At 43.4% G+C, this 25,627-nt stretch overlaps 1 protein-coding gene across 8 annotated transcripts in view; it reads left to right on the forward strand.

The window, feature by feature from the left end:
* Nucleotides 1-25,627, forward strand: part of add3a (adducin 3 (gamma) a) — a 93,017-nt gene that overhangs the window by 36,293 nt on the left and 31,097 nt on the right. The window contains exon 1 of one of the 8 annotated variants that reach the window (XM_036524783.1): nt 24,758-25,048. The exons of the other annotated variants lie outside the window; for them this stretch is intronic. The gene's annotated coding sequence lies outside the window, so the exon portion shown is untranslated. Of the gene's footprint in view, nt 1-24,757; nt 25,049-25,627 lie in introns of those variants that run through there. 8 annotated transcript variants of the gene reach the window in all.

A 25,627-nucleotide genomic window follows, 5' to 3' on the forward strand; every position in this document is an offset into this window, starting at 1 on the left:
CTTTATTTACTGCGGTTGATTTGTGCGGTCATGCTGGTGCGAGTCTCTGAGAGTCGTAACCTGTAGGGTTAGGAAGAGGAGGGAAACCTGTCTTTTCGCGCAGCTAGATTGGGAATCGCTGCGCAAAACTCACTGTTAAACTGAACCAAATGGGCCATAGCAAGGGCTTTGTCAAGAACTTAAAAAAGGTGGGGTAAAAAATGAAATGAAAACAAATTTCTGTCCAGTGATGCAGGTGTTTGAGGAGGGGTGTAACTATCTCATATTTTCTTGTGTCAGGAGATTCCTAACGGTAAAAAAAGGGACAAGAAGTTTTTCTTGGCATTGTCTAAAGAAGGGAGGACTTGTCCATGTCCCATTGCTGTTCAAATACTGTTTGGGATGCTGTATGAAGAAGCTTGTGGTGTTGACATGGTACATTCAGCGCGGATTTCTTGAAAAGTGTGATATTGTCACATTTATCAGGGAAGACACGCTAACCAGACTCTTCTGATCTGATCTTTGGTGGTCTGTACTGTTTATAAATAACAGATCCTCTTAAGATTCTGACATTGTACAAATGATTGTAGTAAAAACTGTTTGCTTCCACTGAAGTGTAATTAAAGACATCTGTTGATATATACCTGGATTGGATTTTCCAGGTAGCCTCACTGTGATAGTTTGTTTATGCTCGGACATAGGAAGATAATAGCTTGGTAAACAAGTCAACTGTTTCCCCTCAAACAACGGCAGAAGTGTAGAAGTGGGTGGAAAAAAGAATAGCCTTTTTTTGGCTGAAGATTCCCTTTTTTTTGTGTTGAATGGGCCGGAGCCCAGCTCAGGCTTGGCGGCTGGGCTAGATTTATTATGACCAGTGGGTGTTTCTGGGTTTCTGCCGTGTGAAAAGCCCCAGGAGAACAGAGACATTTGACATTTGGGGTGGGGGCTCTCCACTTCTTCCTCCCTTTCCTTCTCCTCCTCCTCCTCCTGAGGGTTGACCACAAGTCAGCTCTACTCTACCTCAAAGGTGAAGGACAGGGAAAAGGAAGTTGCTCATTGGATCCTCAGCCAGAACTGAACCTCACTCCCCCCTGACTCTGCCCTCAGCCCACCTCCCGACACCACCACACCCACACACTTACTCTCGAGAGCTCCTTTCAGTGCAGCAAAGGGACAAGATGGGCCTTCAGTGTAGTGTACCACAACATTGGTCTGGGTCTAAAAGTGTAGATTAAAGTCATTGTTTTTGTTAACATTACTTTTTCAGTAATGTGGTTAGGTTGTAGTTGTGGTTAGTGTATAGTTTCATAATTAGAAATTGCATAAAGAATTAGTAGTGCAGAACGCTACATACATCTGTCACACCATCCCCATGCTATACCTCTCACATCACAATACCCCATTGTCATCACCTTAGGTGATTATCATGGCCATGGTGATGATCGTCAGTCCTTCAACAGTGTCGCTGTGTCATTGAGCTGGAAAAAAAAAACATACAATATATTGGCACATCTCAAATGAAGGCAGCTGCAATCACTAAAATCCAGTATACAGTTTAGCCAAGTCTGCTCACTTCCATCTGGAAAGCATTAAGCTTGTTTACATTGTTTTTTTTTTTTTTTTAAGGGGGGTCTTGAACAGGACCACCAGCTATTTCTAGCTGCAGACTCTCAGCTCCACTATTCTGCTGTCCTGATCCAGATGGCATACATTTCATACATAACTGACATTCATCCACAGGCACAGAGTGGATAAAAACACTCCTCATTATGTGCCTTTTGAAGACATCCACATGGTGCAAAAAAGGGACATTACCTGCAACAAAAAGAATACAGTGCTTTTTGAGTGCTGTGCCTCCAGGCCCTTCAGTCTAAAGCGAGCCTAGCTATTACGTCAGGCCAGTTTTCCTCCCATGAACCTGAACTCTGATCCTCTGATTCCATACAGCCTTAGCTTGCTTGCAGTCATCTCGGATAAAAGGGTTACTTCCTCAAAACGAACAAAAACACCGCCTTTTGGATACTGATATGCCCTTATTGTGGCAGTGATAGTCTGCACTTTCTGTACTCTTTCTGTGCGTAGCTGCTATTGTCAAGGACGTGATATATGGGCTGGCACTATTTGTAGTAGGATGTGTCAAGCCAGGTGTTCGTCAGATCCTCACTTTCAACTTTGCTGGTTTGCTCACTTAAAGTACATGACAGTAGTCTGAGCAGGACTCCCCTGTGCAATAGGTGTGACGTTTACTAATCCTCTCTCATTCTGTCATGAAAAGCTGGAAAAAAAGGAAGGGGGGGTTAGAGGAAGAAGGATATCAGCTTGCTTGTCAGGCCTTGTCACTTCCTAGACAACAATAGATATCCTCACATCCACCTTAATGTGCGTACTTCTGGTTAGGAATCCAACTCCCCCATACCCCTTAAAAATAGTGCCGGTTGCACTTTGCTTTTACAGATATGGACAGTTTTTGCTATTTTGGTATGAAGTGATTTCTTTTTATACTGAAGGCAATCATGTTCTAACATGTTTTAGCATTGCTAATTAGCATTTTAGAATCAGGCAGTACATGACCACGCAGTGTACCTTGTTTTTGGGTAATTCGTGGTTAGTATTTGGTTGGTGGTTGGTTGGTTTTGATGAAACTTTGCGAACTAGATGTCATCCAGATGTCTAGGACAGTACAAAAGAGGACACTTGGGTAGGGATACAGAGTTTAAGGGTAGGTCCAGTCTGATTTTTAGTTAAATAATTTTAGGACTCTCCCTATTAAACCCATGGGCTCAAGAAAAGAACCTGGGTTTCAGATGCTGGTGCATCGGCAAATCAGAACTCACCAAACGGAGGCCCTTTATTGAACCAGTTCTCTTATCTGAAAAGCTAATAAAGGCCTCCATGTTTGTTAAGGTGCTGACCTTGCTTGCCTTTTCTACTGGAAGTGAATCTCAGGAATGGAAATTGCAACCGTGGAAATGATTTAATGGAAACAGGGGAAAAGAAACTGGATTGGAATGAACCAGAGAGAATGGGTAGGGATTGAAAATGAAGTGAGACTGAATCGATCGTTCCCCTGAGTTGCGATTTGTGCCCAGCTGTTGTCGTTGCTGCTGTTGTTGTTAAGGCGGATGACGTGACTGCAGGAGAAAGTCATCTCTCGCGGCTCAGTGCGTAGTTGCTGATACGACTCCATTCGCAGCCTTTTGGATCAGACCTGCTGTTCTGTCCTGTGAGGCAGGATCTGCGAGGAAATGAGTATCAGAAGGATTGGAATAAAAAGGAGTTGAAGCTCCACGAACAGGATGCAGAAGCAATATGAAAAGGTTCTGAGGGCAGAACAGAAAGAATGTCAGAACGCTGCTGTGGTATGTTGGCCTTTATGGTGAAAACGCATCATGGCGCACGTCACTAAAAATGGGCACAAGCTCAACATTGCAGAGTTTAATATTTTGAGACACACAAAAAAATAAATGGACACATGGAAAACATCTTAATTTGTGTGTTGGCCTGTATGTGGTTGTAAGAAATTCTACCCGTAGTGTAAATGCTGATCAGTACAGGAAAAAGTAGTATTTCATTGTGAAAGACATGAGAAAAGTGCAGTGACCGCTGACTTTTGGCTGTCTTTTGGGAGAGGTGGGGGGAGGAAACCCACAATTCCCATGGAGAGAGATGGATTAACTCCAGTCACTCCGAATTATTAAAGATTAAACCAGCTTTATATCATGAAAATGAACAAAACGCCAAAAATCAACAACAGTTTGTTCCCAGCAGTGTGTTTAAATGACAAACAAACAAGTAGAGCTGATCCAAACAGAGGGCCGCTGCCCAAATGATGCTCTCCTCCCTTCTGCATTTTTGGGGTACAGTCCTCTTCTTGGGACACAATCTCAGTCCCTGCAATCTGGTTATAATTTTGGCCGTAGCTCCCCCAAGAACCTGCACGAATTCCTGCCGCATTAGAGAGCTCGCATCACGCATTGTATCAGTTTCCAGTGTCAGCTCCCCCGAAAAAGGGGAACGCCCAGGCCAGACTGTGCTGTGTATGTCCAGCTGCGGATGAAGTTATTGATTGCAGGGCCACATTGGCTGTTGTTTTTCCTAGCGTTGTCATTTCCTCTGCAGCTGCTCCAGGCTGGGAGAGTGAGAGAGAGGGGGAGAGTGAGCAAGAGGGAGAGATGGGGGGGAGAGAGAGACACGGAGAGACAGAAGGAGACAGAGAGAAAGATAGGGGAGAGGGACAGAGAGATTGAAGAGAGAAAGAGAGACAGAGATGGGGGAGAGAGTACACGAGAGAGAGAGAGAGAGAGAGAGAGAGAGAGAGAGAGAGATGGAGAGAGAGGGAGGAAAGTGGGGAAGAAGGATAACAAAACACAGCCAGCCCAGAAGAGCCCACAATCTAAACATTTAGACAGTGTCTCTTTTACTTTGTTTTCCTGCAAAAAAAAACAAAGAGGGGAAAGAAATCCTTAGATTGAATGTGTTTGGTACAGGACTTAATTGTATTTTAATAGCAGTGTTTTAGTTAATTTTTTTTGTAATGCCTTTTCTTTGTTATTTCTCTTTTTTTGAAGTATTATGGTTACCCAAGATTGAATCCTGTATTCCAGCCGAGTGACATCACTCATGGTCTTGGTCAAGTGTTTGGCTGTAAAACCTAAATGGGAATGGCATAGCACCAGCCCATCTTTGGGATGCTGTGCTAAAACACCATCTTTATCACCAGCAAATATTTTCAACAGTCAATGAACTGTGTAATTTTAAGCCCCTTTTAAGCCTTTAATGCAGCAATTTGCAGAAATGAACCCTTAACTTGTCATGAGAAGAGGGATGTGATGATATTGTCAACAAAAGTAGCAATTACAGCGACCTCAGGATAATGTTTGGTGTCTGTGGTGATACGACTAAGCTCAGTAGCTGAAATCCTCATTATGATATGAAGTGTTTAGAGTGCTCTAGTTTGACTTTGAAGAACGGTTTTACATTGTTTAGGGAAAAAAAATGATGCATGTTGTTCCTGTCAAAGTAACATGTTTCCACATTGTATTTACTTGAAATCGTAGGCTTGGGAAAGGAGAAGTAAAATGTGGTAAAAACCACTTGAGAAGGCAGGTATAAATTAACGGAAAGTGGTGGGTGGGGTAATGGCACCCTGCACAGGAAGCACTGAACCCCAAGTTTTTTTTTTCTTTCCATTTTCACAGCATTGTCTGCATGCTCAGCTGACTCCAATTCCGCTGATAGCATGAGCCATGTCCCCCAAGACCACCCAGTCTGCAGAGGGGAAGAAGCTCTTAGAGGACTCTTCCGTTCATTAAGCAGGATAAATCATTAAAGGAGCGTCTGCTTGACCCCACGCCTCAGCCTTCTTTTGCCGACGGTGTTTATATGACTTATTTACGGTAAGGAGGACCAGAGCCATGGGTGGGAAAAGGCCCGTGTCAGTACGGTTCAGGGAGGAAAGAGGGAGGCGACTGGTTGCAGCCGTCAGAGGCCGTTCGTTAGAGAGGCTCATTAGGCGGGTCTCCACAGAGTTTCGGTAATTGCCGAATCCGCCTTCGCTCAACTTTTGCTCAAGCTTGGCAGGTAACCCGGAGACATGGAAGTAATTAAAATTCCTCTGGACCATGTGGAGGCTTGTTTACTTTCCACGTGCGGTCCGGGGCCTGTGATCGCTGCGCCGTCTTTCGCTGCGACTCGAGTTCCGCCCGAACCTCAGCAGGGATGTGTGGGTCCCCCCAGCGTTCACCCCCCCAGCGAACAAAGGGGTCGATAAACAAGAGCCGAAGGGTCACTCAGGCAGACAAGAAGACGGATTAGTAGCGGATGGTCAGTCAGGAGGCAAAGCGACATCGTGGGAGGAGGGGGGTGGGGGCTGTCGTCCACTTCGCCCCTCCCTGTCCCCTGAGTCCTAATTGTAGACTGTGCGTTTGCGTTTTCTTGACGTTGCTCTGCTGCTTTACATACATAATTAAACTGTAAACAACTCCTTGCAACATCGGAAGGGTGAAGTTTCAAAAAAAGTTGTAATAATTAAAAACAAGCTAGTTGTACAGTGAGTCTTAGTAGCATGGAAGTGTGGAGGGAAATGCCCCCACTGCAGATGACAATGATGAAGACAGAGGAAATCCAGGGGGCAAATGGCCATGCCCAGCCGTTATACAAGGTATTTATGCTGTTATGCATGGTTTTGCAAAAATTGACTAGATGGAGAATGTGGCTGACCATTGGACAAGCCATTTAATGGACCAAGACACAGTGGTGTCCGATTCTCCCCCAACAGGAAATCTGGTTTATTTAATAGTGGGGCGTGATCTAGGTCTCCCTTTCACAAATAATAAATCCCCATTCCCGGTCACACAAAGTGGAAATATCGAATTCTTCACCAAGGACTTATCCCGAAGTCCACATGCTGTGGGACGTCTGTCTGATTTTTAAAACAGAAAGTGGGGGGGGGGGCTGCAGGGGTGGGGGGAGGGTGGTGTACTTGAAACGATCCGCCTTGAGGACGTAGGAGGGTAGACTTCCACAGGAGCTGTGGTGTATCGATTTAGCGGCTAAATCTGAGCACTTCATCTCAAAGGAATCCCACGTTCCCACCGTTGTCGGTATGACGTCGCTCCGACGTCTGAAGAATTGTGCGTTTGATTCCTGTCGGGGAAATCATCCCCACTAGTTGCGCAGCGGCCCACAGTTTTTGCCGTCCCAACAGTGTGCGTTTCACGTGGAGACTGTGCTTAATGTCTTGGAATGTCTGCACATAGCTGGAATATCGGCCGACGCAGCTGAGAAATGTATCAGGTTTGTCTCCTTTGGCCGTATCTAGAGTAACGATGCGCTGCTCCTTTTTTTTTCTTTGGGACCGTATGTGTCTCATCGTCTTCATTCCACCCCTTAGTTACATAACTGAGGCTGTCATTTGGATAGGGGACAGGCTACCTGCCTTTTCTAATCACTGGCTAATTGAGAGGTAACTGATCCCTAGCGAGGAGCCGAACCCTGGAGTCCTTGAAGTTTCCAATCCTTCGTCTAGACAGTTGACATTTATGCTTTGCGACATCCTGAGTCAACCAGAAACTATGTGCCCCCAAGGAGTTTTTTTTTTTTTTCCCCAACCTGCTCCACTACTAGGTGAAGGAGATAATGTGGTCAGCCTTTTGTGTCTGTGTCTGTGAACAAGATAACTTAGAAGGAAGCATTGGGACAAGGAAAAAATAATTTGACAACAGTTAAGGTAGCAGAGATACACATTGTAGCAACTGTTTTGAAAAGAGTTTGCGTGATTATAATAATTCAGAGCTAAGAGGAATGGCCCATACTTCATCCGTTGTCTGTTCTCTATTATTATTCATTTGTGGGTATAAAGGCTCTTGAGCTGAATTGGATTGCCATATCTGTCCCTCTACTTGTGTAGAAATACCAAAGGTGCATTGAGAAAAGGAAACTAAGGCAAAGCAGCTAAGCCGAGGGAATATATACCTCAGATGATTTGAATGTTTGATAGGACTCTTACTGTAGTGTCTGCCTGGAAATGACTTGGATAACCCCACAGCTAACCTTTAGAAACTGTTGTAAGTGAGCCAAGTTTATGGGCAACATGTATTCCTTTCCGAAAGTCTGACCTCTCTCACTATCGCTCTGGCCGATGTCACGATCCATCTTTGTGAATGAGAATGGTCCCCTGCTGCCTTAGGAAGTGTGATTGTACGGTTAGTCATTTCTTTTATAGAGCTTTATGACACCAGTCATTTTTAGCCTGTTTTTTTAGCCTGAATTTTCAACCTCCCCTTTACATGTTGGACTCTGGCAAATACAACCGAGATCAAGAGTCCGTGGGAGGGGTGAGGAAACAGCTGGGGAGGTGACCTTTGACCCCGTATCCTGACAGCGGGGATAGGCTGAGAGGGCGAGCGGTTGTAACTTACAGTAATCAGCTCTCTCTCTTTCTCTGAAAAGAGGAGGGGAAAGGGAAGAGGAGGGAGCATCCAGGACGTTGTGTGGGAGAGCACAGGACGCAGAGGGTGGTCTCACGGGGGTACAGTGGCCCTGGAGTCAGAGGTTTTGGAGGACCATCATGGCAATTTCGGCTGCTCAAATGATTACCCTGACTGTCATTTCCAATATGGTGGCACAGTTCTGGAATTGTCATGTTATAAACAAGAAAAAAAACATCTGATGGTGACTTTTGTTACTGTTGTTGAAATCTCAAGACTTCAGCTGGGCATGACGTGTTGAGGGAATTTAACAGGAAAAAATCCTACATGACATATGTCTTAATTTTTCAGTATTGCTGTTTTTTTGAATGAATGCATTGCGTACTTATAATCAAAATGACATCTGTTAAGGTTTCCTTGAAGTATAACTGAAGCACTGAACATCGATTCGAGTTTTATACTCTAAAGCTCTTCTTTGGCTCAAATATGTGTTAAAGCACTCATGACATTACATCCCCTGACTGAATATGGAGCACCACACAAGAAGTTATTTCAGTGTGACACTGAATGACATGTTCAAAACCTGATTGTTTAATGTTAGCATTGTCAACACTTCAAAGGATGCTGCCCCCCCCCCCCCCCCCCCCCCCCACACACACACACACACACACACACACACACACACACACACCCCTCTTCTTAATCCTGTGCAGGCCGAACCTCCCACAAGAACACCCCCCCCCTCCAACTATGTTCCAGCTGCTAGGAGAGTCTTGGCCCGGTGCCCAGTGCTCTCACGTCCTGTCAGGAAATGCTGGTTTCCAATTCATCCTCTCATTCAAGGCAACCGCTGGCGAACAATGGTCATTTAAACTCCCCAAAGCATGGCCATCATGAGAAAGCCAATAAGCCCTGGTGCTTCCTTCTCCATGACCAGTTTAACTGTAAAGGGGGCAGGGTGACACACACACACCCCCCCCCCCAGCAGTGAAGAAGGGCTATGAGGCCAGGAGCCACCCAGTGTGTGATGTCGACAAACAGCCTTTGCTTTCATATCTGAAAGAGCTCCTTTCATAAAAAACTGTTGGAGCAATCCAAATAAGTCTTGCATTAATTTTGAGTTTCTCTGAAAAACATGGGCTTGTTCGGTGATTTGGTCTATTTCCTCACAAATGAGCGCTAACGGAGCAGCAGCAGTGGCCCCAGTGGCAGTTTGGTGAGGCGGTTCTTAAACCGTGAGACCCCTGATGGCACTTCCGACAGCCCGTGATTGATGCTCCGCGTTAACAGCCGTTTCTTCGGGGTCCTCACGGTTTGCGCGGCATGTCAGAAATCAATCGGAGTGACGACCGCTGACAGGTTCAAGAGCGTAACACGTTTCTGCGCCCATTTCCTGGGCTGTTTCAGCCCTGCTGTGCCGGCCGGAACTCTTAAAATCACTGAGTTTGACCTCGCAGGATGAGGTCCACTGCAGAACCTGATTTATTGCGTGCACCAGTGAGCACCACACTCTTACGCTGAAAAAGTATCTTCTCCACATCCCTGACAGCAGCGTGAGATTTATTAAGAAAGATCCAAAGGAGAAGCGATGTTGATGTAAATATTGAACCAAAAGAATTGCATGTTTTATTTGCTTAGAAGACACCATCCTTCATGGCTGCACACCTTCCATCGTATGTTTTATTCATTAATAGTGCTGGAAGTTTTCAGAAACAATTTCAGGTAAAGTGCCTTGCAGACGTTTTTAATGGGGTCTCACCAGGGATTTGAACATGCGGCCCATCTGGTTACAATCCCAGACCCCCGTAGTGCTACAGCACAGCACTGCACTGCTCTGCTGCAGTATAGCAATATTAAAACGCATGATTTCACATTTCCACTTGTTCGCGGGCGAGACCGCACTGCAGCGGTTCAGGAGCCTGGCTTGTAAATTGCAAATGTGGCAGATTAGATTCCCAGGTGGCTCTGCTGTTTTTTTTTTTTTTTTTTTTTTTTCCCTCATTGCAAGGTGCTTCAGTTGAATCGGTTCACTGCGTATTCAACTTTATAAATGGAAAGTATGCAAAATGATGAGCTATGTAAGTCACCCACAATAAACCTAAGGGAGTAATTAAATTATTGTCTTTTTCCCTCTGTGATGCTGACAATTCAATTACAGCATATCCCTCCCGCTCCACTCACTGGTTCCTGGAGACTAAAGAACAGGCTGGATGAACTTGAATCTAATTGAAATCTAGCCAAACTTTCACTGGTCTAGCGTTGCATCAGGCTTCCTGTGTAGTGCTTTAGGCCTGGACGTGATTTGTAGAGCTTTAACACAATGATGGAGAGAGAATGAGACTGGTCAAGGTCTGTTCTCTGATCACGGTGTTTTATTTCTGAAGGGGAAGTGTGTAACCTCAGGTAAAGCAAACAGTAATGCAGGACATTCACAGAGCACAATAGCAATCTAACAAATATGGTACCTGGGTCTGCGTTATTTGCAGAAGCCCAGCTGGCTGCCTGTTTAGTTATTACATCATCGCCATAAATCCCTTTTTAAACCCACTGGCTCAGGTAATGTGGGGGCCTTGGGTTCCCTTTATTGCCGACAGTTTTGTAACTTTGCCACAGTGCCATTGAAAGGAAGCATTAGGGCCCTGCAGTTTAACAGATGCGGCATATTGCGTAGTGTCTTGTGGCTCAGGCTTTCTTTTGAAATCATTTTTCCCGACCCTTTTTCACACAAAGATCACAGGCAAGTCTGGTCGTGGGTTTCGGTTGAACCCACGCAGGGTTTGAGCCCGGTAATTGAGTCTTCTCTGTCTGTCATCTACTGTGTCCCCTGTCCTGAGACTGTGTGGCTGAGCATACCGATGCTTGAAAGGGTTTTGTGTACGAAGCATTTGGAATTTGGTGGGCGCACTTTGATGCTTGACAGGACTCCGGCAGAAAGCAGCAGGACCTGTTCACAAAGCCTGCTCCCAGCCGTAAATTAGGCTTTTATATGGGGCACTTTGCATGGGACGCCAGGTCAAGTTCATGTCAGCTAGGAGGACAGCTGTTAGCTGTGTTGGTGTTCTTTTATTAGTCTGAATAGCGGCTTGTCTATAAACCTTATCAATGGAACACATTTGAGTTTGAGGAAAACAAAATGGTTATGTGAGTGGCTGAAACTGATTTTTTACTGGTCTCTCAAAACAAAAAAAAAAAAAGAAAAGGTGTATGCTGGAGTGTGTTTTTCGTGACATATTAATAAATGTCTTATTTTATGAATGAGATCTCCATCAACAGCCTGAAACATCTGCTGGGCCCAGAGGAGTTTTGCGCCCAGCGATCGCTTTTTCGGTACCCTACCCCTGTGCGGGATGAGGAGGTGGCGTAGCAGTACGCATGAGTGTTTGTTTTAAGTTTCCATGGGAACCCTGGGAGAATCTAGTGCAGGGCAGATGTGAGAAGCCAGAGGGGTCAGACAGATTGCAGTGGGAAGCGTTCTGCTTTTCATTACGGCAGCCCATATGCCCCCGGTATCGCGGCCCGCCTCCCCGACTCCACGCGGTTTCCCGGAATTGTTAAATCAATTATTCCAGGGAACCGTTTCGTCTTCCTTGGGCTACGCTCTGCGGACGGAGGAGGTGGGCCTTGCCGTGGTCACCGAGGCCCAGGTGTGTGGGTCTGTCCACCGCATGGACATTACCTGTTGTTCCTGTTTGCAGCTTTCAGTGTGTAAGTTCATAAATAGTCAGTTGTTTGACCAAAATGCTTGAGCGTGACGCTCCCAAAACGTCTCCTCCTTTGGCAAGCATGAGAACAATGACCACAGACAACAAGGTCCCCACTGTACTTGGATTAACGGGACACAGACTCTGAAGGATTGTGATTGAATGAGCAGGGAGACTGTCTCATTGTGAATGCTTTCTCCATTGTGAGGGGAAGGGAAAAATTTTTCCAAGAGAATTTTAACTCCTCCACAACCATGCATACCCCCTTTAACTGGCCACAACCCCGCCTACCCCTTTAATTGATCACGCCCACCCCATTTAACTGGCTATTCTTACCCCTTTAACTGTCCACAGCCACACCTATGTCCTCAGCTGGCTACACCTACCACTTTGAAACTGACCACACCCAATCCATGCACAGATATGCTTCCCCTTTAACTGGCCACAGCTGTTTAAATGAAAGAAATGTTTACCTGTAACTATGGCCTCGTTTAGTTTTCCTCACTGGAATTTGTCTTGCAGCTTCAGGAGACAAGTAGGCTGGCAAAGCGAAGCAGTGCATTAGCAAAAATGAAAAAGTGGAAATAAGTGGAGTTTTTCACCCTCGTTTATTAGAGGTCATCATCTTTTGATCCGATGTTTGCTCTACATTATTTTTTTGCTTAGCACAAGCCCTCACCCGGGGGAAATGCTTGTATAGCGTGAATTTCACATACTTTCCATGTGTACTGCTGAATATTTACTGCAGTAATTTAAATGCCACACTTCGCTCAGGGGTACAGCAGCAGTGCCCCTCCTGAGATCTGAAACCTGGTAGCCTCCCAGATTTAAATCCAGTCGCTTAACCACTGCTCCACACTGCACCACTGTTAATCTGTTCAATTAACTTGTTTTCTGTTATTTTTATATATCTATAAAGTGTCAAGCATAAATTTAACCCGTATTGGCAAAATGCTACTTGGGACTATTTATTAAGGAGCAAACATTATTGAAAGAGGCTTATATGCAGGGGTCAGAAGATGCTTTTCATTCCTGGAACATCATTTTGGCTTCAGTATTGCCATGAAACGCATAGCTGGACACAGATCTCTTGTGTATCTGGTTGTGAATCATGACTTTGATAATTGCATGCTTATTACAGAACCATATTTAGAACCACCATGTGATTCTTGCTGCTGGTCAGTTTTTCACTCAGTAAACAAAATGCTGTCTGTGTTTGACCCTGAGAGACAACATACAAATCCTCATTGAACTGACTGATTGCCAGCTTCTTACCATATCACAGACATGGCCAAGGCCTTTACAATTGTCTTGTGAATGTTGCCAATCTCCATCAAGTTATAGTTGAACTGTGAATATTGAGTTACTTTAAATATTTAGTGAATGCTACAATGTAGTAGGTGCTAAGAGTAATGTACTGGTAGATTCCTAGTATCTGTGGAACTTGAAATAAAAAAGATTAATGCTAGTTGGATGTGAATTTGAAGAATTTGTGTAGTGTTGCATAGTGGTAAGCAGCAGCACTTGTAATCAAAAGGTTGCTGGTTTGATTCCCTGCTGGGGCACTGTCATTGTACCCTTGGGCAAGGTACTTAACCCACAATTGCCTCAGCAAATTAAAACTGTATAAATGGATAACATGTAAAATTGTAACGTATGTAAGTTGCTCTGGATAAGAGTGTCTGCTAAATGACAATAATGTAATGTAATGTAACTATGGTCTTCCAAAAATGGTCAAATAGCATTGATAGTGGTAAAGGGGAGGTCAGGGTGGTAAAGGGTTGTGTTTCAACCGTGGTCAATGTCACTGCCGTCTGGATATGTCATTGCAGTCTCAGAGCCGTCTGTGCGTGTAACAGACTGTGGACAACCTTGCATGGTACTTACAAATAAAGTGCCGAGAGCGTCTGGCGGGAGCTGTCGCTGAAATTCCACCGAGGCGGTCTCTCGCTGGACTTCGCCGTAGGCAGTTCTTCAGATTCCGATCTCAGGTTTCAGCCAGGTCTTGTGGTCAGCAGGGTGTGGGTGTAACACCAACACTGAACTGCTGCCATTAGGCTTGTAATCTGGTAAGAAGTCCAGATAGACGGGGCTCTCAGAACAGATTAGCACTACAGTTAATGCCTTCCCTAAAACCTGAGTTTTTTTCCTCTGAACATGGATGAAATGGAATTGCAGTGTAGATTATACATGTAGCTAGTTTTTGGTCTGTGCTTGAAAGATGAAAGTGTTAGCTTTTTAAGGGAGACCTTTAAGACATCTGTCTAGCCAGGTTGCTAGGGTTGAGAACCGAAACTCGGTTCCAAATTAGAACCAAATCAAAAATGCCAAGTACCAGGTACCCGTAAAAAAATTGAATTTCAGTTCTGCTTATTGGTTCCTTAACGCGATAACCCTTTATTATTGCAAACAAAGGCTACATATCTGCAAGGACGTACATAGCTATCTGCCAGGACTAGAGGTCGACCAATATGGGTTTTTCTTTGGCCGATGCCGATGCCGATCTTTAGAAATCAAGGCAGCCAATGACCGATATATGATGCCGATTTTTTTGGCTGATATGTTTGGCCGATTTTCTTTTTTTTTTTTTTCTTCATCTGATAAAATATAACAGTTAAGTAATAAGAAGTGATACAGAAAATTGCTTAAACATTTATTGAACAACACTTATGGTCTGCCTCTCCAATCTGCATTTTGCGTCTGCTTTGCAGTGCACTTGTATATTTTAAATAAAAATAATGTGTACGTTAAAGGTTGGAGACCCCTGGCCTAGAACAATAATGGATTCAATCATTGAAAACTATTTTAGACGTGGATTCACAAATCGTGAAATTCTAGGGCTTTTAGATTCAGGTTCAGGTTCAGGTTACTTTATTTGTACCAAGAGGTAGATTTGGTTTGCAGTAAAGAGTCCTACACACATGTAGTAACAGACAGACAATTGTCATACATCATTCATCTTCACACTTGCTCTACAGGCAACAAAGACCATAACACATGAAACATAAAACATAACATAAAAGTTCTCAGGGGTCCATTCTTTCCCAAAACATTTAAAAGTATACTAAAAGACAATAAAACAGTCAGTAAAGGAGTTAACTCAATTAAATAAATAAATAAGATAAATAAAAAAAATAAAACTGAAAAGAAAAAATAAATTAATTAAAATTATTTAAAAATTAACAATTATACTATGAACAATTATACTATGTCTTATTCTTTTGTGTGATGGCTGCTGGAACAAAACTGTTTTTGTATCGTTTTGTTCTACAACTTGGAACTAAAAACCTGTGACCAGAAGGAAGGAGCTGAAACTGTGTGTAGGGGGTGGGAGGCGTCACTTAAAACTGAGTTTGTTATTCGCTTTAGATGCCTGATATCTAGATGACATACATAGTATGAAAATAAGCCTCCAATCCTAGAAAGAACGCTGCAAGATCCACTGACATTATGGTAGTCACACTGACATTGTCGTGACAATAGTCAATGTACTGTATGTCATCTCGGTATTTCAGTGTTCGGAGAGACTATAAATGATATTGACAGCTACGTTTTATTCAAACACAATCTCTGGATGGCTCTGTCTCGCACCCTTCTCTGCTGTTTACCGTAAGCGGCACCAGAGATCAGACACAGTAAGGGCCTGGCATTCACACTAGACTCTGTTGCGTGTAGCCTAACCCCAAACCATGAGATAGTATCTTAAAATAAGGAGATAGTATCTCATTATTTCGACATATTATCTCAATATTTAAACATACCATCTCAATATTTTGAGATAATTTGTCGAAAGATGGATAGATACCATTTTCCTAGGAAGTTACCAGGTAGTTCTCCTCAAAAAGTTAGTATGTAGAGGGGAACATCACAGGGGTATGCTGGTAGAATGGCAATCTGATTGCCGCAAGAGGCAGCGGCTCATGTGTTCCACAACAACAACGCTTAGCTGCCGGCAGATGCACCTGCCTATTAATCGGCTTAATATGCAGCACAATTGGCCAATGCCGATAATTTTTAAAAATTCCAAAAATCGGCCTGATTAATCGGCCGGCCGATCAATCAGTCGACCTCTAGCCAGGACCTGTCTACAGCATGTCCATTTGGTTAGCCGTTTTGCGCATACGGCCATAATGGTGTGATTAGCCGTTTAGCATGTTTGCTAAAACCAGTGCGATGAGAACACTAGATTGGAAAAATTCTAGCTAATTTTAGCTTTGAGGAAACGGCAATTTAACGTTAAAAATATAGCATATGCTAACTGAAAACTATAAGAAGCTTAATAACGCTGATGAAAACATAACGCACCTTGTAACATAACACGCATGCGTCATAGCATAAAAATAAGTTATGTGCAAAAGGGTTAAATACGAGCTAGCATGCATGGATAACATCACAACAGTGTGAAAGATGGACCACGGTAGACGGTCAAAAGTGTGGCTTGACTTTAGAAAAGAAAACGATGACAAAGCACTGTGCAGTGCATGTGGGAAGCTAATTAGCTGCAAGTTAGGTTGCACATCAAATCTGACCAAACATTTAAGGCAGCATGGCGACGATCTGACAGACTGTACAGTGTTTGATGTCTTGCGATAGGCAAGAATAAGCAGAATCAGAATCGCAATCGATAAGCAGAATCGGAATCGAATCAGAAAAGAGAAAATTCAAACGATACCCAACCCTAAAGGTTGCACAAGCTGAAGTTTAATGGTGTTATGCTCACACTCAGTAGTCTGAGATTGTTGTTAGCCTGGTCTGACACTGCTGCTTGTTCAGCTTGAATGGATACACATCTATTCTTTTGTACTGGAAGTCACTCTAGATAAGAGCGTCTGCTAAGTGAATGTAATGTAACCTGATGGTTTTGGCTGAAACGGTGTCTCACACTTACTTCTTCACACAAAATTATATGTATTATTAAACAAGCATTTTATTAGATATTTGAACACCATTGTCAAAGTGAAATGTGTGGGTCTGTGGGGTGAAACCTGAACAGTACAAAGGCCTGCCTTATTAACATGCACGTATGTCAGTCAGCTAGCTTTGTACACCACAGTTGAGTGTTTGTCGGCATTGACTATTGACTTAATTTCACTAGGTGACCAGTCGCCCCCTCTGGCTTCGGTGGATGAGTACCAAGGTGTCAAACTCCAGGGTATGGCCTCCTTATGCAAACATGTAGCACGGTGATATCTGCACCTGGCCGCCCTGGTGTGAAGTTAACAAAAAGGCACAAAGTTCATAGAAGTTTATCTTTGTGACCCAATGACCCCCTATAGAATAACAAACAGGGCGGAGTCTGTAAATAGGACCAGGTTTGCCTGTTGAGGTGGAGCGTTTTTTTCCGTAGGGGTTAAAATGATCTCCGCCCGAGGGGTCCACACTGGGGCAGTAAGCCGAAGAAGCTCCGCAGAGAGCCGTCTCTGTTAGCCCCAGTGAAAGCAATTGCAGCGTGTTAAAGTACGCATCTGCGGGTCGCTCATTAAAACCCATAATTGCAGAATAACGAGCAAGAAGAATGTTTTGTGTTTGCGTTTCGGGACATGGGGGTTTGTGGAACTCTTGGCGGGTTCCCGTTCTTGTTACCCCTGGTTTGCTTTGCCTTAATCAGACCCATTCTTAATTTCCAGTAGCGGGGACTGAGGGTCATTAACAAACAATCTAAACCTCAGGAAGATTACATAATGCTGCATTCAAATTTGAATGCAAATGAACAGGATGAGCAGGCGGAATCACTTCGTTGTCAGGGATGATTTCCTAAAAGATTAACAGCACAGAGATTAGCCAAGGAACCAAAAAAAAAACAGAAGATTGCGCCTTGGTTGCATTTTCTGTTTGCGTAATTTTCTTGAATATTTTTGTGTGTATTTTTTATAATGTCTCAGCTAGTTAGTATTAACATATGCATACATGTTTGTGTTCAGATCAGACCAATATGTCCAAAAGATTTGCCAGTGCAAGAAGAAATGAAAGATGACTTCATCTCACAGTTGGTAACAGAATGGGCAAAGAGAACTCAGAAGTACAAAGCACATGTCATCAAGTTTTCTTTTATTCTGTTTTATTTCAAGTGCGTGTGCCTTAGTGCAGCTATCATATGCCCTCCTTTCCTTTTTGGTGCGCAGGCAGGTCAAGGTTGTTTTATTAGTCCCATCAAATGCGATAATGTTTTCCAAAGTACAGAAACACCACTGTACCTCATTTCTCCGGCCCTTCCAAAGATGAGGCCGGTTTGAATAAACAGTCTCAGATACTGGCAGGCCGCGCTTATTTCCGGCACGGGCATTGTTAAGGTGCATCCGGCCGTTTTGAAAAGGATGGCATGGTCCTCGCAGGAAGCCCTGTTTGGCTTTTAACTTTCTGTCACATGCAGTTCCTACGGGCTTCCCTCCGTCCTGCTGATCGGAGCTGGCCCCTGAGCGGGGACCCAGCGGGACAATGACAGGCAGTGCTGTGGCCCGAAGCCACGCGTTCATTTATATTTCAGAGGCTGCCTCTTTTCGCCGCGTGCGGCTTCCTGTTAAGCCGTTTTCCCTTTTGCAGAACTTATTTGGTGCCGTTCCATAACAGCTGAATAAAAGCCTGCGATCCCTTCTGTCGTAGCTAAGCACCCATTCAGCTACAGCGGTAATGTTGTTGTTGTGTGTTGTTGTTTCTGCGGCTTCTTGCTTAAGGACTACAGTCTAGATCGAATCAGATAAGGATAGGGTTGTTCGGTGGGGGTCCAGAGTTGTGTTTAGCATAAGCGGTTTTCCCAAGGGACTTGGAACATTTGCTATGCATTCTACAAGCAAGGAATGCTGTGATCGCTATCAAGTTTTGCTGGATTTAAAGTGCTTTGTTCAGATTTAACCTATATCTCTGTCTCGCTTTTTGGTATGTGTTGGTATGAAAGATGGTACTACGCTCTCAGGAGTGTACTTAAGGACAACCTACCTGTATGACAGATTATGATATTTAATACTCTAGCAACCTTTCCCCCTCAGTCACTATGGTGCCTCAGCTCCATAGAAGGCTTCCTTATGCAGTGAACACAGTTTGTAACAACTTCAGTACATTATTGTCAAGATTCAGATTTAGAAATCTTAAACAACAAAATAGTGTTTTTGTTAAATGTCACATCTAGGAATGTAGCCTTTGTGGTTCCTCATTTGTTCAAAGCTCAAGTCTACCACTTGCTGTTCTAGGTGGATGTGCTTGCAGAGTAGATGTGGTTGTCATTGCAGTGCAAATGTTTTACTGCGATAGGTTGCACATCCCAACCTATAATTTGTGACCTACAGACTTGTCAGAGAATTGTCCGGAATGTGTACAGTTAACACCCAAGTTGCTATAATCGAATCAGTTGTTGCGTTTAAACTTTTACCCTCACAGTTTCCTTATTAGCACACAAATTACACAGCCTCTGTTGTAAGCCACATAACCTGCAGCCCATCCACCACCCAAGTGGCCACTCTTAAGTATTATCTTAATTTGACCCTCCGCTGCAGAAGAGAGGGTCACAACCCCTGACTGAACTTGTGACTCCGGGCCTAGTTTCGTTATACAGGAAATGCGAATTACCAGCCTTGGGCAAACAACGGTCTGGGCTCTCTTTATCTTCCCCGCTCTGTCTCGACTCCCAGCCGAGGAAGTCCACAATTGCATGCGTGAGTAAGCTCCAGTAATGACAGTCTGTCCGGCGTCCTACATTACAGGTTATAGTGAAGTTCATTACCAGTGTGGCAGCAGAGTCATACAGTCACTGCCTTGTGCTGAATGAGAGAGAAAGGTAAACAAATGTGTCTAGGTTAAACATTGCCCACTGCCAAAGGATCTCAAAAGTAGTGTTTGGGATTTTCGGATAGTAATATGCTTGAAGTAATTCTTATTATAGATCTGTTCTCAAGTTGTTGGGTTCCTATCACTCGTATAGCAGCATATAAGATTAATTATCCTAAAGTGACAGGTAGAGTCATTAGGACAGATAGGATGGGAAATTCATGCCACAGTGATTTAACTGTTAAGAGACATTACTGCAGAGGTGGCACAGAGTCAACAGTCGTCCGTGTTGCTGTGGCAACAGGTTGTTTGTTGATGCTGCGAGAGTCGAAACTTGAAAGAGGAACTCAGACCTTGTGTCTGTCATTTGTCTGCCAAGTGTTTCAGATCATGTCATTTAGCGGTCTGGGTTTTTGTTTTGATACCCTGTGAAGGCACCAGATGTGTTCTCTGAACATGGTGTAGGTCCTGCCTCAGTGCTACTGTGTTCAGTGACAATGTTATTCATTCTTACTCTCATTTGGCAGTACAGCCTATATCTAGCCGAAACTTATTTCAAATTTAATTTAAACTTTAAAGTACGTACCAGGCGCACATTATAACCTGATTTATAAGAACTTTGACCCTTCAGATGTTGAAAGAATCAACGTTACAGATTGAAACCGACAGAAGAGTTTGTTACTCAGCTTTTCAGCTGAGCCAGTTTGGACTCCAACGTTGGCGTAGTTGTTTCAACGAAATTAGTTTGCGAAACAATAAAAAACGAAATCCTTAAAGGCCCCTGGGGGGTATTTGTTACTGCTGGGAAACAAGACACTCCATGATGTAGAATGTTTGCATTCCAGGCTTTCTGCATCATCTCGTGCCCCCACCCCCACCCCCCCACGTCTGATTAATTCGGCGTTCACTCCAAAAGTTCTGTGGGAACACCAGAGTAATGATAATAAACTGTTAAATGAATGGCAGCAGGTATTACTTCTCCTGGCCTGACTGTAGATGCATTAGTGGAGTTAGAAGGAGGCTGACTCACAAAGCATGGATTCCCTGGTGTCAGCTCAATCTAAACCTCAATCTAACCACCATGGTGTTTTGTCCTTCTCAGTAAGTAATGGATTCAAGTGAGTATTGCTTTCCTTCTATTCCAGCACTGTATTTTCTGTTAATTACACTTTCTATTCATTTTAGTGTATTTGCCAACCTCATGACATTACATTACATTATTATGTTATTGTTATTTCGCAGACGCTCTTATCCAGGGTGACTTACATAGGGTACAGTTTTTTCATGTTGTTCATTTATACAGCTGGGTATTTACAGAAGCAAGTGTATGATAAGTACCTTGCCCAAGGGTACAGCAGCAGTGCCCCAGAGGGGAATCAAACCAGCAATCTTTTGGTTACCAGCTGTGCTCTTTACCAATATTCTATACTGCCACCCAGTCGGTAGACAATTGGTCAATGCCAATAAAATATAATAATTGCTTAAATTTGTTACTCAAAGGAAAAAAACTTAAGTACCATGGCTGTACTGTAACATCGAATTTCCCTTCTAATATTTTTAACAATGGACAGTTGGGCAGCATGAGCCTCATATTGGATGCAGCTGCCATATGCTGTCAATCACTGACTGATATGAGCCAATCAAAACATTCTGCTCACCACAGATACTGTAAACACACTGATTGGTTCAGCTTGCCAAGCCTTTGAAATCACATGATGGCTTCATCTAGTGTGGAGGTCATGAAACCTCACCCTCCCCCCATCTACAGTATTTTTGGCTTCAAATTTGAAAAAATGTGGATACATTACATTCACAGTGAACAGCCCCCCCCCTTCTTGGTGTGCTTTTAATGTGGAACTCCGGATGTATGCTTAAAAACACAGAGGTTGGATTCGCTAAGAAAAATGTGAGATTGATCAATGAACAGGTTTGCCACCCCAGGGCTGTAACATGAAGCGTATTGCTTTCAGGTGGCAGAGTATATGACGTTCAGGGTTGGGGGGCCCAGATATTGACTCAAACTGACAGATGTTCCCAGTAGAGTAGAGCAGCAATACTGGCCTTTGCTGTGACTCTGCTCTTTGGCTTGTTAACTCAAATTCTACAGTGGGCAGTTGGAATTCTTAGCCTGAGTTATAAATTTCCAGAAGAACAAACGAACAGTGCAAAATCATTTCACATTAAGGCTGCAGCGCACAAATTTGTGCATGAATTTGCTTTGCACCACGTAAACCAGGTGCTCCAGCTCCTGCCTGCAATTCTGGAACCTGCCTCTCTCGAAAGACTTGTACGACTGATGAGTTGTAGCGTACTCACTGAGAAAATGTCTGAGCTCATTAGTTCCAAGTAGGTGATGCACCAAAATGCATAATCACTCTCTTTTGTGAGGACGTACCTCAAGGGATCGGTCAAAAATAAGTTGACTCAATACCTAATTTTCCAAAGCAAGTGTATTCCCTCAAGAAGAGTAGAGTTGTAGGAGTGCTGCTGGAAGATTCAAATTAAAGCAACAGCATTGATATTTCTGCTCTTTGTGACCATATAAAGTATAGCCCCCCTAAGAGAGACAGTGTCTTGAAAAAAGCCCATTGTATTATACTGTTCCAGCTGTTTGGATTCTGTAGTTATTGAGCAGCAATTACTGAATCTGTGCAATATGTGTGTGGTGAACATTGTTCCTGATGTTTTGCTATTGCTAGTATATATAAGAGGAACAGAATACCTAAGTCCTTTACCTCCATAAAATATTTAGCATGAAGAATGGGAGGGCTGCAAGTTTCCGCAAAACTGTCTGAGAGTACATTTCCCTAACAAAAAGCGACATGTGGACTGATCTGATCGATTTGCATAGGACTCTTATCTGATGCATTTTCTTTTTTTTTGGTGTACGTATATAATAGCTGCATTTGTTCACAGTGCCTGTCCCGCATTTGCAAAAAGTCAAAACACATCATTTAACTATCAACATGATCAATTTTCGGCTTTACTTTCCCTACTGCGTTAAAGATAAGCCAATGAAAGTGTGTGTGTTCCACCCAAGGCCAGTATAAATGGAGGCGATTAAAGGGCAGTGAGCGTTGTGAACACATTAAAGTGGTGGTGATTAAATATTGATGGAACCTTCCTGATGTTCTCAGACCTGCTGATAGAGGTCTCTCTTCCTCTGTCCCGCTCTCTCTGCATAATGTATTCAAACATTTTCATTTTGTGTTTGCCCCCAAGTGAAGCACTGTGTTTTGGCATTTAACAGCAGTGTTTGTGTGTGTTCTTACTAACCAACATAATGTAGTGTTTTGTGCTGTACCTTGCATGTTAATTTATTATCTGAAAGCAGCATATCCTACTTGTTGGTGTGGATTGCTCGGGGGCTATTTAATTATATCTTGAGTATCAATGCTTGTGTCTACAACATTTTGGTTATGGCACATGTACATATTTTTGATTAGGGAGACATGCTATTAATCTTGGTGTCAAATCCTGTAGTTATGCCAAGCATAATCTTCATAACTATAGAGGCATGCAATCAGCATGGTTTTCCTGCAGCAGTTTGCTACTTTACAGCACAACAGACTTCAGATATTGCCTCTATGAAAAATCATAGCTGAAGGTTTGTAATTTTCCTTACCCCTTGATGTGCATCTTGAAAGAGGTGCGTTTTTCATACGAAGGTGAAAATTATTGGACATGTACTGGCTTTTATTGAAGGTTTGTGACGTTTTTCTGATTAACATTTGCTGTCAAGGAGGGTCTACAGAGCGTCACAGTTTGGTATGTGTGGCCACCAATGCAACCGCTGCAGACAGGGGGTACAGGTTGTGTCCCAGAGTGCAGGTGCCTTCATTTGGGACTGCAGAGCCTCAACAGACATTGTTGATTGGTGTCTGACCCCTGGGTGTCACACACTACCCTAAATAACCTCATAAATATTCCGTGGGGCTCACGTCAAGTCGAACATCCATGGCTGAACTGTTGCATTGTCATCATGCAATAAGCACATTGATACACGAGTAACAGGTGGAAATCCACTATCCTGCTGGAATGTTGTTGTGTTGGGATCAGCCTGCAGGAAGGGAAGAAGGTCAGGTCTCTGGACATGAATTTATCAGTGCTCGGTCATTGTTCCATTGATCACCAGAGGCAGAGTTCTAACAGCCCAGCCCAAAAATTCCATCACACTGGCAGCTTCCCATTGATTGATCTGTTGTACAGAGCAGTTAGGATACAGTTCTGTGTGTTGGTGTTGTGCTTGGTGACATCCATCAGTGTGGTCCAAGCAGAACCTAGGTTTATTGCCTAAGAGTTCTTTGCTGTAAGGCTGGTCAGTCACTGAGACCATCTACTTATACTGCATTGAACAGCCTACACCCTCCTCTGCTACACTACTGAGTAGAGTGCTGTTGTGACCTGGCTTTTCTAAGGCAGTCCAGAAATGATCTTGATGAAGTCTTGCACCTTTCATTGAAGGATTGTGTTTGGCCATAACATCTCACCAGGTTAGGAATTGCTAGCTGTTAGCACCTCAGATGGCAAGCAGCAGTAAGTACAGTACAGCACGGACTCCATCTAGCATTTGACATACCAGCATAGCAAAGGCATTCTTCTCCAGGGGCATACTGCTTTCCTTTATGTGTTTTTCTTTCTTGAATTTTGACAATCAGCAGGTAAAATCACTTAATTAGCTCTGCCCAACCGTATCTCTGAAGTTATGAGGTAATGTAATGTTTAAGCAACAGCCAGAACCACTCCAGCGGAAAGGCATGAATGAACAATGAATCAAATTGATGGCTAAAGTGTTTCATTTCCAAAATCTGTAGTTTTTCTAAAAACACATGCGTAAATGCAGATGTGTCTTTTGATGCTGCGTATATATGTATGTAAACTCATTATTTGAAATAAAGCAAGGCAGCAGTATAGCATGGTGGTAAGGAGCAGGACTCGTAACCAAAAGGTTGCTGGTTCAGTTCCCCACAGAGGCACTGCCATTGTACCTTTGGGCAAGGTACTTAACCCAGTGTTGTCTCAGTAAATATCCAATTGTATAAATGGATAATATGTAAAGATTGTAACCTGTGTAAGTTGCTCTGCATGAGTGTCTCCTAAATGCCAATAATGTAATATAAATCAAGAACTCAACTAAATGATAAACAACAGGGATTGCAGTGTTCTAGCGCTGCGTAATAAAGCAAAAAATAATAATAATTTTGCAACTTTAAATAGGCACCGACGATATGAATATGAACCTTTAATTCTGCTCTGATTGACGAGGGCTGGGGGAGAGGTTACCGAAACCCTGTGCTCCAATTGGTCGGGCGACAGTAACGCGCGCTCCGGCAGTGGGTGGATTAGGGCAGTCACGTGGTCCTTTAGCTTCTTTTCGCTTAGACACGCCAACACTGAGCCCAGCGCGCACACGCACTTGCATACAGTACGATCACAGCTGTTGAAAAGAGAGTGCAAGGCAACACCGCGCGTGTCATTGCGGAATCTCGGTGGACCGAAACTGGTACCTCTTACGGGGCTCGATCTCGCAGGATTGCAATTTGGATGTACAGCAAAAAAGTAGTGAAACAAAAGATTGTTTATACGGGTCGTCTTGGATTCTGAAGTGAAGAAGAAACTATGTTTCATGACTGGAGAAATTCTCAGCGAAATAAATGACACGTTGAAGAAAGCATTAAAAAGGTTTGTTTTAGTGACGTTTTTCATCTTACCTTGGTTACCATTGTTTCAGTTTTAAATGTGTGTTTTTGACGCTTATCTACGGTATGAATCAGTACGTATATAACACGGGTGTGCTCATTAACTTCGCTGCTGCTAAACTCATTCTCGGCGTTCATTGTGCATAAAGTCCCCTGTACAGTAGCTGCAGTTACTGTTTTTTACGTTTTTTTCTGCTTCGAAGTACTTTACATCGTCTTCTGAGTAATGACGTGAGCCACACTTAGTGGCAGGTAGCTACAGGGTTTGTGCATGTCTTGTATATAAAATCTATGAATATTGGTATTCACAATCCAAGCAATTGTTCAAATGAAACCGTATTGGGAAGGCGTGTGCGTTTATGTTCCCGCTGTTTAGTTTAAAACCGAGCTCTGTTAGTGTCAATGCATAGCGAAAGTACGCTGCACATTAGATATTCTGCTATAATTAGAACGGATTCTTTCCTGGTATTGTTGCCATGTGGTTTGAAACCTAACCTAAAACCTTTCAACGCTATTAATAGAGGTGGTAGCTAAAAAGAGAGGGTGTTCTCTTCAAGTAATT

Source organism: Megalops cyprinoides, chromosome 1, assembly GCF_013368585.1.
Source record: "Megalops cyprinoides isolate fMegCyp1 chromosome 1, fMegCyp1.pri, whole genome shotgun sequence".
Lineage (NCBI taxonomy): Eukaryota > Metazoa > Chordata > Actinopteri > Elopiformes > Megalopidae > Megalops > Megalops cyprinoides.